Below are 15,019 nucleotides of genomic sequence, written 5' to 3' on the forward strand. Positions count from 1 at the left end.
ATGTCAACAATAATATCTGAGTTATCAAAAAATGCTCATATCTAAGACACAGAAATGCTTAGAAGCTGATAGATCAGACTGGGAAAGGACTAGGAGATATTTTACCTGGAAATGTTGGAGATGGTCTTGCCTTGCATCATGCTCAGCAATGGCATTCTCACACCCGCGCGCCCACACACACACCTCTTTAGGTCTGATTGACTAATGACTCGTGGAGGACTTTCCCGACGCCTTCTATAGCATATAGCACGTTGAGCTGGCTGGGTTTACTCAACGTTGGTATTGTGTGGTGACTTAAAGTTGGTGGGCTTTAAGTTATTCATTCATTCATTCATTCATTCGATTTCTATACCGTCCTTCCAAAAATGGCTCAGGGCGGTTTACAGAGAGAAATAATCAATAAATAAGATGGCTCCCATCCCTGTCCCTAAAGGGCTCACAATCTAAAAAGAAACGTAGACACGAGCAACAGACCCTGGAGGTACTGTGGTGTGGGTGGATAGAGCCAGTTACTCTCCCCCTGCTAAATAAAGAGAACCACCACATTAAAAGGTGCCTCTTTGCCCTGTTAGCAGAGGTTCTGAGTTCTGAGACAAACGTAAATGTTGGCTTTTGCTAATATCCTTGTGCCTCTTTCTGCTCTAACCCTAACCCTAACCCTAACCCTGCCCTGCATTTTCCTCCATTTCACTACCCATGAACTCTTTCTCTTGCTTGGTTTCCACTTGTGGAACACTATAAGGTAGGTGAGTGTGTGTGTTGTGTGTGTGTGTGTGTCTAATGGGCTAGGTGCAGAGAAGGACGCCTCCGTGAGAGAAATTATTATTATTACTATTAACATTTATATCCCGCTCTTCCTCCAAGGAGCCCAGAGCGGTGTACTACGTACTTAAGTTTCTCCTCACAACAGCCCTGTGAAGCCATTTTTATTCTCACAACAACCCTGTGAGGTAAGTTAGGCTGAGAGAGAAGTGACTGGCCCAGAGTCACCCAGCAAGTCTCACGGGTGACTGGAGTTTTGAACTCGTGTCTCCTGGGTCCTAGCCCAGCACTCTAACCACTACACCACGCTAGGCGGGATGGATGACTGTCCGGTTCATTAATCCAGAGCCAACCTTCCATTTCTCTAGGCTAGGTTCCTTCAGCACATGCAAGTTGCACTAGATAAGGACCGATCATCACACGCCTCAGAGAGTGTGTTCTCCATCTCTTAAGTGGCTCTTCTACTTAATAAATGAATAAGCAAATGCTACAGGTAGACAGTCATACGACCCAGGGGACAGGGTTGCTGGAAGTGCGCAAAGAAGCATCTCGGGAGCTGCAGCTGTCTGCCTCTAGCTTTTCAAATGCCCGCCTTCTCCACCCCCTCGCGTGATGGCGGTGGTGTGTGAGCGAAGAGGCGCACCAAACCGTTTGAAAGTTGAGCTCACTCAAACAATATTATCAGGGAAATGTGTCTGGACTCTGGATCGCTTCTCCTCACGAAGCATTTGCTGGCGGAAGCAACTAGTGCCCGCCCGCCCTCGCCTCAGCGCCAATTTACACCAGAAGGTGTGCGTGGATTGTGTGTGTGCAAACACTTCAGAAGGAACAGCGGGGCTTCTCCCAAAGTCGTTTCATTGCGTGTGGATCAATAGTTGTATCCATATTGACGAATCGAAGGGGTCCAGGTGGGGGGAAAGGACCCCCACTGAGGGAGGGAGAGTGTAGTCCCACAAACAGCCGTTTCCTTTCCATGGCTGCTCGTCACAACGTTTTCTGACTGCTGTTAGTTCGTGGGGCCGAAAGGCTGGAAGGCTTCAAGCAGCTTTCCTTGACGCCTCCGCCCGCCCCCCTCACACTACTTCAGTAAAGACATTGAAAATATGGGTTCCTTCTTCCTCCTCCTTGGCCTCGCTCCTCCCTCCTCCCCAAAGGTGAAACTAGCAGATCTGAGGCTGCCTCTAAATAGTTTGTTGATTTAGTTCGCTTTTGTTTTGACTGCCGCGAGGGAGGCGTTGCAGTTGTTTAGTTGGTTAGACTGGCCCTCGGTTCATAGCCTTTCCCCTCCCCTCTTGTTTTCACCTCCCTGACACCATCGATTAATTTTTATTAACGTGCTTAATTTGTAAATGGGGGAAGGGGGTGGTGGTGGAGGGAGCCGACTGGCGGTGGTGGTGGGGCGGGTTTGTGGGGGGGGGGACCTTCTGCAGACGAGTCCCTGAGGCGGGCTGGAGTCTTTTGTCTTGCTCTGTGGAAGGTCTGGCTTCAATTATGGTGGCCCATGTTTATGCATTTCTGCAGCAAACAGACTTGCACTGGCGGGTTTCATCTGAAGCCCCTCATGCTGCTGCCAGTCTGCTCTGTCTTCTGGAATGTCTTCCCCGAGGTGGCCGGCCTGTTAACGTCTGTGGGGGACCCACTGAAGTGTAACTTTCCCAAAAGGCCTCGTGTGCCTCTCTTTCCGTCCTACAGTACATTTTACAGTGACCGAAACATGAAGAACCTCCTCCTTTGAGTCTCATCCCGACTCCTTTTCCGAAAGTGCCTCATAATAACCAGCTGCGTAGAGTTATGAAAAATGAGGCGCCCGCACACATCGCCTCAACATGAACTGTGAGGTGTATATTCCCCTCACATTCAACAGAGCTGTCCTTAGGGCAGGACAAGCAGGGCGACCACCCAGGGCCCCGCTCTTTTAACCCCCATTAGAATGAACCGGAAGGGAGGCCGCCCTGGCCGATTTGTCCCGCCCGCACCCCCGCCAGGGCTCCCTAAGGACAGCCCCTGCGTTTACAAGCAGCGCCATTGCTTCCCTGTAGCCAAGTGGCCCTTCAGAAAGGTGTGAAAGGTCCTGCTCCCACTCCCAGAGAACATCAAAGAAAGGAGGCTTTCCCCGGTTGGCTTCTTGACCATCACCTAGCAGCGCATTCTTCCTTTCCTAGCAGTAGGAAATGGCTTGAAGATTTCTGCTTTCCCCCAGAGGCAAAAGAGTGCTCCAAAGAGGATAGGGATGGGGAGAGAAAGAGGGACATCACTGAGCACTGCATCTCATTCTGTACCATAAGGGGCAACAGGAGGAGGGCATGAAGATGGACAACATGAGCAGTGTAAAGGAGCCCACTGGAGTTTGGGCAGTTTTACTCACTCACCCCTCCTTCGGTGTAGTGTCATTCTCTGCTTCCTGAGGGAACTCAAGTCTGGGACTGAACCAACCTTGGGAGGATCCCCTCTGTCTCTGCAGAGTGGGAGCTGGGCTTAGTTCACCCCTTCAGCTCATGGAGACCCACAACTCCAGAGTCTCTAAGCAATGCACACAGAGAGAGGAGAGACTGTTCTCTCTAAAAGAGTACTTTATTAATCTATAGGGACCAAGCTGAGTAGGGGAGTAGGTAGCATCAGGAAAATAAAGCAAAAGTCATTTTTAACTCCTAACACATTCTAAAGTCTAAAGCAAAGCATTTACATACCTTGATGAGTTTTATAGGGGGGGGAAACGCCTGCAAGGATGGGGAGCCTCTTCCACCACAGCTCCCCAGCCAATGAGGATGAGACATGTAGAGGGAGTGGAGTTGAAAGAATTTTCAGTCTCTGCAAGACAGGTGAGGTGTGTGAAGTGTCCATTTCTCCTGTGCTAGACAGGATTAGGGGACTGGTGAGTGGCAAGTCCAGCAGATGCTGTGGTGGACTGGATTCTTAACTCCCATTATGAGCACAGTTCCTTATCAAGGACAAACAAGAGAAGAGCATACTCTCAATTCAGTTAAACAATTTAGGTTTGGTTTCTGTAAGGGATTAGGACAAAGTGTTGTACTAAAGGCTTCAGGGGAAAGGTAGGTTTTGAGGAAAGGCCACCTGGAAAGAGTCTCAATCCAGTTTACTTTTACGTAGGGTACCCAACCCTTTTGCCTTTGGTCTGTCATTGTACCAGGTGCTGCTACCACTCTCATTTCTTTTAAGGCTATCCTGTGGCTATGGTGGTGGGAACAGGTAAAGGTAAAATGTGCCTTTGAGTCAGTTTCAATTCCTGGCGACCACAGAACCCTGTGGTTGTTTTAGTAGATTACAGGAGGGGTTTACCATTGCCTCCAACCACACAGTATGAGACGATGCCTTTCAGCATCTTACCTATATGCTGCTGCCCGATATAGGTGTTTCCCATAGTCTGGGAAACATACCAGTGGGGATTTAAACTGGCAGCCTCTGGCTTGCTCATCAAATCATTTCCCCACTGTGCCTCATAGTGGAAATAGAGGCACCTTTAACCTAAAACTGGCCTTTTTACTGGACTGAGGAAGAAAAGCCCTTCTTGTTTGCTAGACAGGTGCTGGGTACTGATTTACAGTATTTTCTGAATTCAGGGCTGGCAGGCAGTTGGGAGTATAGCAGTAGAAAGGGTATCAGCTGCAGAAGTGGTAGGTTCCCAAAAGTTGTTCTTACAGGGTTCCTATGCCTTTAACTGCTTCTCCTAGCATGCAGTACACTGATGGGAAAAGGTTCATTCAGTGACTAGCTGAATGCTAGACAGTTACAGTATAAGAGCCTTCACAAAAAAATAGATGGCAACTCTACCTACAGGTGAAACTCGGAAAATTAGAATATTGTGCAAAAGTCCATTAATTTCAGTAATGCAAATTAAAAGGTGAAACTGATATATGAGACAGACGCATTACATGCAAAGCGAGATAAGGCAAGCCTTAATTTGTTATAATTGTGATGATCATGGCGTACAGCTCATGAAAACCCCAAATCCACAATCTCAGAAAATTAGAAGATTACATGGAACCAAGAAGACAAGGATTGAAGAATAGAACAATATCGGACCTCTGAAAAGTATACAGTGTACTGTGCTTGATTGGCCAGCAAACTCGCCTGACCTGACCCCATAGAGAATCTATGGGGCATTGCCAAGAGAAGGATGAGAGACATGAGACCAAACAATGCAGAATTGCTGAAGGCTGCTAATGAAGCATCCTGGTCTTCCATAATACCTCATCAGTGCCACAGGCTGATAGCATCCATGCCACGCCGCATTGAGGCAGTAATTGCTGCAAAAGGGGCCCAAACCAAGTACTGAATACATATGCATGCTTATACTTTTCAGAGGTCCGATATTGTTCTATTCTTCAATCCTTGTCTTCTTGGTTCCATGTAATCTTCTAATTTTCTGAGATTGTGGATTTGGGGTTTTCATGAGCTGTACGCCATGATCATCACAATTATAACAAATTAAGGCTTGCCTTATCTCGCTTTGCATGTAATGCGTCTGTCTCATATATCAGTTTCACCTTTTAATTTGCATTACTGAAATTAATGGACTTTTGCACGATAGTCTAATTTTCCGAGTTTCACCTGTAGGTCCAGTGCCTCTCACATATGCCATTTACCCATTTTAGATTGGCCAGACCTGATCTTAAAAGTTAAATAATTTCAGTTTTTAAATTCTCTGTCTACTTTAGGTTTGTCTTTCTGGAAAGAAACAGCCAGTTGGAGCAACCTTATCAAATGCAGCATTAACCATAGCCCACAAGCAAGTATGAACTGTGGAAAAGAAGCAACCAGTGCAAATGAGGAGTTGTTTCATCCAGAATAATTACAGTATGGATATGATACAGGCCCACAGTAGTTACTGTGGCAGTAAAATCAGTAATTACTCTAGAAGAACAAAGGCAACCTTGTTTAATATCACATTCATTTTAATGGTGCAATTGTCATTCCAAAGAGTGGCTAAGAGTCCCAGGCACACCCTGAGCAGTGTAGGAGAGGGACCTTAATCTCCTCCTTTTCTTTTTACATCGTATTTTGGCAAGGCGGATACAGGGATGTTTGTTCTGACAGGATAAACAATGGGGGAAAGCATGTAAGTGAAGCTCCAAATCTTGCTCTTCCCAGAGACTCTAAAAACTCCCTCCATTGTAGAAAACAAAAGACCAGAGAAGACAGAACACCACCAAATCTCAGCCATCATCTGCACTAAGTCTGACAAGGTTAGGCAGCTCTTTTGCTGACGTGCTCACATGGATGGTTTCTTTGGCTTCTTGTTTCCCCCCCACTACAACACCAGCGTACTCATTCTGTTTGCTCAACATAATTTGGCTTTGAATAGCAAGGCTCCAGAGAGGGGAGGGAGGGAAGAGAGAACTGAGCTAGAGACAAAAGAAGTTAAAGGCTAGTTGATCCCACCCCTTCCCTCCCCCTACCTTTGTTTTTCTCACAACATTGCTGTTTAACTTAAGGTAATTGATTATGCTTTTTTCCTTTCTTATTGTGGCTGCTGTTGCAATCTCAAAATTGTTGTTGTTGACTTTGGCCTTTAACGTTAAATCTTGGTTTCTTCTTTCCTCTCCCCCACTTGCAAAAAATTTAAAGTGGTCATTTTTTCCCATTGGAAACAAGCTTAGTTCTCTTCTATAGCCCTGGGGTTTGACTCTTCTGGCAGTTAGTTTCCGCTGGCCCTTAAACAGACCTAACAGCTCAATTTAGGAATGAGGTAATCTCTGTCACTTTCCACAATGGCTCCAAGTGTGCACATGTACATGCATGCACGCACGTGTGTGCAGGAAAGTATGCATGTACCTATGTGTGTGCATGCAGAACATAAAGAATGGGGGCCCAGGCTCTGAGGAGCTGAGAAATAGGGGACATATACTTCCCTCAAATCATTTCATTTTGGCAATTGACAAACTGTGAGCTAATGCAAATGTAAATGTTTGAGAAACGTAATACATGTCACTTTGGCACTCCACGCTCCCTGAGCAATAGGAAGTTCCAGGCACCTGTAACAAATCAGATTTCTTGTGAAGGGAAAGAGACCGTGTTTGGGGGACTTGTGGTCTTTTTGTAAGATCTGTTTATTTACAATTACAATATGCTAGTCAAGCAGATGGAAAGAAAGAAGGCACACAGACCAGTAGTGCAGCCCCAAAATGGCATTAGCCTAGAACCCCAAGATCCTAAAAAGACAGCTAACTCACTTTCTCTGGCCAAATTCAATACTGTGTAAACTGTCCCTTTCATCCTGGAGCACTGGAGATAGGTGTGGCTTCAGGTTGTTTCCGTAATGGCTTTTAAATAAATATCAGCCTAATGAGCCATTAAGAAAATACATATTATCCACTAACAGCTAGTAGATGATACATGGAACTAGAAGCAGGGGGACTGTTAGGAACCCAACCTGAGATGCCCCTCTCAAGTCCAGGGATGTGATTTGCTTTTAGATTGTCCTATAACAACTTATTGTCTGGGTTCTGGGAATTTATTCAGTTGTGGGTTTTTTTGCTTCCACCATATGATTATTATCCTGCTCTCAGTACTCAGTACCTTGGTTACACAGCCTCACAAGCATAACATAGCCTCGCTAGCATAACATAGCCTTGTGAGCATAACATAGCATTGAGTACATAGCCTCACGAGTGAAACATGTGAACATAGGCATATCAGTGTACAAATGAAACAAAACTTGAGGTGTAGAACAAAAACAAGAATAAGTTTATTGTTTGCAACTGATTATAATAAAGATCTCTGCAAGACAGGACACATAAACTTCTCTACAAAGTTGCTAAGCACACCAGCTGTTTAACTATCTGAGTGGTTTTTCTTCTTTGATTTGTATGTCTGTGGTTTTCATTTTTCCTTTACAAATGCATTATATGTCCAAATTGGTTATGTGTTTCAACTGTGGAGCAAGGAACATGTGCTGTCCCAGTTAGTTTGTGAATGGTCAAGAAGCTTTGTGAATCCATTGATGATTGTGTGGCTTCTTATTTGTTGGGGGGCGGGGTGCACTCTGGCCCATATCTGTGGGTTTGTGGCAAATAATCAAGAAGATATATAGATCCCTTGGGAGTTGTGTAGTTCCCCCCCCCCCATGCACTCTGGCCCAAACTGTTAATGAAACTGCCCTGGGGTGATTGATGAACACCCCTAAATCTATGTATGGGCTTACATGGGGAAATTAGCTCACAAAGGACAGTATAAGGTTGGAGGGGTTAGATGAGAGTGATGAATCCACAAGGGTGCTTATTCCATGGAACCAGCTTTCAGCAAGAATTCCATTGTTGCTGGTATCTCTTCCTGTATGTAACAATGTGGGAACTGCCAAGGTATGCCAAAGCTCAACCTCTTTTGTAAGGGGGGAGATTTACCTCTGCAAGCCTTATCTGCATTCTTCCTGCTGAGTTAATTGGCACATTAGCTGGCTACTAACCTTTTTGCAAAAGGAGAGGAGGGGAGGCAGTTCACTCTGAGTGCAGATTGTCCTCGGCAGAAAGTTAATCTGCTTTAGTTAACTTCTGGAGTCTGCTTAGCTTATCCCAGCATAGGGAGGGGCTGCATCTGCTCCCCTTTCCAATTTGCTTGTTAGGAGCCAAATCTAGAGGTGATGGGCCCACTAAGTGACCTGTCCCCATGTGCCATAAATGGAGAGCTCACAATGCTGTGAGGCTCCTGAGCATGTCAAGAGAGAGATCTCCAAGCCTGGGGACTCAAACACAAGCGAGGGGGCTCCTGGGAGCCGGCAGAAAAGCACTGCTAACTAGACTTGAGCCAAAACGTTTTGGAGGCCATCATAGAAGCTTCCAAAATGTTTCAGCCACTGGGGCCATTTCGGGTTTCTGAGGCAGCGGGAGTGCTCCCTTAAGGGCAGGGGAGGGTGCATTTCCCTGACCGGCACTCTGTCATATCAAAGCCCCTTGGGGCGTCAGTGTACCTCCCTGATGTCCTGTTGCCATCCTCAGCCGGAAGGGGCTGGATGCGCCCAGTACTTCTGGCCACTTCCAGCCGAGGATGCAACAGGGAGGTATGCTGCCACCCTGAGGGGCTTTGATACAATGGAGCGCCAGCAGGAGAAATGTGGCGGGAGGGGTAAGTGCACCCTCGCCCGCCATTAAGGGAGCACCCCTGCCGCCTCTGAAACATGGAGGAGTGGTTCTGGGCACATCCCTATTGCTAGCAACAAGCCCTGTGGGTGGTGAAGTGTATATATACAGAGAGGGTGCTTATTTTTTCAGGGGAGGGGGCAAAAGCTCATTCGGTCCAGGGTCCACAATTACTTAGCTGCGCCTCTGCTAGAAAGGCAGGGCAATGTCTTTGCCTGACACAGCAGCATATCCTGTTCCATACAGACAGGCTGGAGTCTACTCATAACCTGGCAACCGAGGTTGCTGCAATCTGCTGCAGGCCCAGGAGCACATGGGAGCCCTCCTTCCAGCAATGATATGCCGAGACTGGGCATATCATATGAACCCACCAGTCACTTGGCACATTCTGCCCTACTTGCAACATGGAGTTGGACTTCTGTAACTTTTTGGAATTAGGCCAGGAATTAGGCCAGGATGTGCCAAGATTTGTGGGTCCGTACAACATGCCCACTATCTTGGCATACCTTTAGAGGTAGGGCAGCAGGGAAGGGCAGCAGGCGGCTGTGTGAGGTCTTTTGGAGAACGGCCACCTCTACCAGAAAACTGTCGGGGCAGGGACGAGCAGGTAAGGAGCTCCTTACCTTCTTTTTAAGAGAACCACTCCCTGCCCCACCAAGCCGGTTTGAAGACCGGTGCCCAAGCCAATTCGATGCTTCCCGGAGGAGGTGTCAAACTGGCTTGTGCACATCCCTACCCTTAAGGGCTTTGAAGCTCAGACCTCCTCCTCCTGGACTTTATCCCCATGCCTGGAGTGTCTGAGCTTTAAAGGGGCTACTGTGCAGAGTCTGGTGCTTCTTCTCCATTCCAGGTGTGTCCTAAGGGTCCTTTTAAAAGCAATCAAAGATAGAGAAGCTCTTATTTTGATGGGGAGTGCATTCCAAAGCCCTGGGAAAGCCACAGAGAAGTCCTGGCCCAAGTCACCACCAGAGGAGCCATTGGAAACCATAACCGGACCTCCCCAGATGATCTTAATAGGCGGCAGGGTTAATGACAAAGGAGGCATTCTCTTAAGTACCCTGGACCTAAGCTATTCAGGGCTTTATAGGTAATAACCAGCACTTTGTATTTTGCTCGGAAACATATTGGCAGCCAGCGCAATTATTTAAAATTCGGTGTAATATGGTCTCTTCAGGTTGTCCCAGAGACCAACCTGACTTCCTTATTCTGTACCAATTGTAATTTCCAGGCTATGTACAAAGGCAGCCCAATGTAGAGTGTATTACAGTAGTCAAGCCTGGAGATTACCAGCATATGGTACCCTACACTCTGGAATGCATTCCCTGCTGAGATGAGAGCCTCCCTATCTCTGACAGTTTTTAAAAAAGCTTTTCACCAAAGCTTTTTAATTTATCTTTGGTTTTAAATTGTTTTAAGGTTTTTGCTTTGTGTTTTTTATTTGTTTTTATGTTGTTGTAAGCCACCCAGAGACAGAAGTTTGGGGCAGCATACAAATTAGATAGATAGATAGATAGATAGATAGATAGATAGATAGATATGTACTTAAATGTTTTAAGGTCATTCAGATGCGTAACTAGGGAAAACGGCGCCCAGGGCAAGCACTGAAATTGCACCCCCCCGCCCCCCGAATGATGTCATTCATAAAACCATTAGCAAAGGACCCAGTGCCTATAGCCACTAATACAAACGTACTTGGAAACAAACTGCTATTTGAAATGGTGAGCCTCTGGGAAAGCATCCTGCCGTCTTTCTCTATTGCCTGGTTGCCTGGGAGCAAATGGGTAGCAGGCGCGCCTCGCATTTGAGCTGGGCTCCTTTTGGCGGCAGCAGGGCCTTGGCGTCGTTGCTCGGCTGGCTCAGTCAGAGGCTCTCTCGCGGTGAGAGAGGAGAGCCGAGCAGAGCAGAGGCGAGCGGAGTGGGCGAGCTCTCCAGAGAGGAGAGAGAGACTCGAATCAACTGCGACGCCCAGGCAGATAGCAGGGCCTCGGCGGCGTCGCTCGGCTGGCTCAGTCAGAGGCTGAGGCTCTCTCTCCTTGTGGCAAGAGGAGAGACGAGACGAGCAGCAGAGGCGAGCGGGCAAGCTCTCGTCCACCGCCGGCGCCAGGGATACTATCGGGCTACTAGCGGCCCAGGCAGGCAACTATCTGGTCGCCTGAGTCGGCCCGGCCACGCCCGCGCAGCAGCAGGCGGCGCAGCGGGACTCAGGACAAGACGGGGAGAGACACAGGCGGCTGAGGCGGGAGGAGGACCCAGCCCAGGTGCGGCATGAGAGACAGACAAGGGCAATGCCCAAGCCCGCCCAAGTTAACACCAGTAAATTTCAAATAAATATTAAAAGAGATCACACACACACCTTGTCCTTGTCCACTATGCTTTATTGCATTATGATGAGGCAGGCCTCCTCCTTTCGAATCCTTCCTCCGAGTCCTTGTCCTTGTGCGCACACACAGCCCCAGGCAGCAGCAACACAAACGCTCTCCTCCGACTCCTACCCTGCCTCGTCGCCGACGATCGCAAGACAAAGTCCACATGCAGGCGGTGGGCTGGGAGGAGGACACGCATGCGCGACTGGTGGCGGGGTGGCGGGGCGGGGCGGCGGGGCAGGGAGTGAGCGGTGCGAGCGAGCAGAGGTCCGTCGTGAGTGACGTGACGAAGAAGAGACGAGAGACGAAGAGGTCCATTGCCGACGCCGAAGCAAGCAGGCACTGCAAACTTTAGGCGCCCACGCCACGGTGCCCAGCGCCGGAGCCGAGCAATGGGGGTGGTGGGACCGGGGGAGGGGGCGCCACCCACATGCGGACTGTGCAGACTGCTCTTTGCGGACTGCTGCTGCACTCAGCGCTGCAATGCAAACAAGAAAAAAAATTTGGGGGAAAGGCAGGGGATCAGTGGGGGCACTTTTTGGTGCCCCCACCAAGTGGCGCCCAGGGCACGTGCCCTGCCTGCCACCCCCCCCCCGGTTACGTCCCTGAGGTCATTTACTTCCAGAAATGAGTGTAGCTGACATGTCAGCCAAAGCTGATAAAAAGTTATCTTGGCCACTGCCTCAACCTGAGAAACCAGAGAGAGTTTTGGATCCAGGAGCACCCCAAGCTACATACCTGATCTTCCAGGGGGAGTGTAACCTCATCCAGAACAAGCAGATCTAAACCATCTCTTAGGTTCTGATCCTCCACAATCAATACCTCAGTCTTATTTGGATTCAACTTCAGTTTGTTATCCTTCATCCAGCCCATTACTGCCTCCAGGAAGGCATTTAGGGATGCTATGCCATGTCCTGATGAAGTTGATGAGCAGAAATAGATTTGGGTGCCATCAGCATATTGATAAAACCCTGCACCAAATCTCCTGATGATCTCTCCCAGCTGTTTCATGTAAAATGTTAAAAAGCATTGGAGACAGTATGGACAGTACTTACTCAGCTTTAAAATGCTGCTCTCTACTCATCTATGCACCTAAAATAATAATTGCCCTACATCACCCATGCCAAGCACAGCTCTACTGCTTGATGTCAATTCGCATGAATTCTTTCTGGCAACATTCTGAAAAGACATTTTCACTCATTCCAACATATTCACTAATTGCAGCTCATCATAATGCTTATATAATCACTTCTTTAATTCTCCATGTAATGTTTACATAGGCCATGCCCTTGCTGTCAGCTTGTAAACAGTGCTTAAGCCACTTGCTCAAGGTCTGGAAGGAGGTCTGTGGCAGAGGAGGAGATTAGGCCACAGAGTTTAATCTTCAACACATATATCAGACAGAAAAATGTAGGTCAGCACACTGCACATGTGTATGAATTACAGCCAAATCAAGTCCCCAAGGTAAATACAGAGGTATTGGCTACAAAAGCCTCCAGGTGGCTTTGAGCATGGGGCATTAAATCCTAATGATCTGGGATGTATTGTTAGTCAACTAGAGGATTATTAATATCCTTTGTGCTGCAAGGATTTCAAAATGTCACTACACAAACATCTGTTAGATGATGGAGCACAGTGGGGAGGGAGGAGAGACTTCCTTTGCAGACTGTGCTGCTGGCTGTATAATATTGCACAATGTGGGTTGTATTTAGCTGTTGTTGTTGAAATAATTTGGTTCACTGTGACGCTGTTTTTGAGCAACTTGGAAGGGGGCCATCTGCAGTTTCATTAAAAACTGCTGCTGACCATACAGCAACACCCTTTTGCCCCTTACAGCGTGCAAAAATTTCGCGACGAACAAAATGGGAAGAGTCTAAAGAACCTGACAATATTATTACCCGATGGCCTCTCGTTAAGCCACTAGAGGGCACTCGAGTAGAGGCGAGTGCAACAAATTAGTTCAAGACAGTTTGGCAGGAGTCCAAGCGAAATCAGTTGAACTGTGAACGAGGTATTCAAATTTCACCTCTGTACAAAACGGCACACCCCGCTCAGGGTAAATGGCGTATTTGTATGTGTGCCGCTTCTGTTAACTTTATACAAGGGGGCGGGAGCGGGGGGAGACTCCTGCTTTTTAAAACAAAACAAAACAAAACAAAACAAATGCCTCTCTATGATGTCTTTCATCTCCAGACAATTCCATTTTATGAACATTTGCTATTTACTGTCCAAAAAACACAATGTTGATTTTGGCTAACCTCTGTAATGTAAGTATTGTGAATTAGAGAACGTCTCTGTGGAGGAATAGATACAATTATTTCCAAATGTGGCCCAGTCTTTTCCAAGTATGTAGGTCTACAACAGTACAAGATCTTTACAGAGCTGAATGTACTTTATATTTTTCTCACTAAAAAATCTTTTAATATGCTAATAACAAGGAGCTGCTAGTGCATACACAGCTAGAGAAGAAGCTTTCACAACTTGTGACCTGGCAAGCTAAATGCAGCCCACCAGGGGCTAGATAGACTTAATGTTTTTGTTGCTTGCCTAGGGCTGCAAAAATTGGGGGTGGTGTGTATCAAGCACCTTCTAGGCCATCATACAAGATGGGTGTGCCACATCTGCTTTGGTGGGCCACAGTTCCCTAGGCCTGTCATAGAAGTTGTACTGCGGTTATAGAAGTTGTGTTGAGTAAATAAGGTGGTTAAAGATTGTATCATATTGGTTCTGAAGTAGCTCTAACAAAAATATTTCAGAAGTGCTATTGAATTTTAAGTGTGCTTTTAATTTAATTAAATAATCAATCCATCCATCCAATTTCCTTATTCTAATGTATTAACACACAGAACTGCAGAAACAGTTATGAAGTTAGTAAAGCCATGTTGGATATGGTTACAGAATTTTGCTCATGCATTGCTCAAAATATAAATGACAAAATAAATCCCGTGGATATAAGCCACTGAAAATACAGAAGCGAAGCTCCTTCTTTTTCTGGGAGATAGGTGGTCCCACAGCCTAGTTGCACCTGTCAGTATCCCTTAATTGCTCTTTTCTCGGCATGTCACTGCTTCTAAAGTCCCTAACTTCTTTTCCACATATTAGGCTTTTCTTCTTCATCATCATCTCAGCCTACTGCAAGATTGACTTAGGAAAGAGGCAAATTAAAAATAACTTGCTGTACTGTGATCTGTATTCTGGCAGATCCACTGTCCTGGTTTTGAGATCTTGGAATGGGAATGTTAGTTTAAGTAACTGTTGACTGCCTACATAGAATAAATTGTACAAGGGGAAAATATAGGTTCCTTGTGTGAGCAACAGTTCTGAACACTGAGAAAGTGGAAGATATAAGTTTCATCTTGTTACATAAATTAGTTTGAATTGGGGTGTGTGATAAAACTCTTACAATACTATTGTTCCCTAAGTATCCTCTCAGAACAACTCTTCATGTTAAGAGTATTTTATTCAAGTTAATTCTGGCCTGTACCATGTCAGTGCATTGGATGCTACTCTGTGTGTGTGTGTGTGTGTGTGTCGGGGGGGGATATCCCCAGGTGAGATTAGAATTTGTCTCTGTGATATACCATTTTCTACATGAAGGATGTTTTTAAAGTATTGGTGAGCAATTCAATCATGAGATCCCCCCTCCCACTGGACTCATGAATAGTACAGTCCTTAAACAGTTTTATTTTGTGTTGAGCTGCTTCAGAGGCGTAGCTAGGGAAAATAGCACCTAGGGCAAACACTGAAATTGCGCCCCCTGTCCAAACATCTGACACCCATCTTTCAGATAACTTTACCATA

Source organism: Hemicordylus capensis, chromosome 5 (genome assembly GCF_027244095.1).
Source record: "Hemicordylus capensis ecotype Gifberg chromosome 5, rHemCap1.1.pri, whole genome shotgun sequence".
NCBI classification, from domain to species: domain Eukaryota; kingdom Metazoa; phylum Chordata; class Lepidosauria; order Squamata; family Cordylidae; genus Hemicordylus; species Hemicordylus capensis.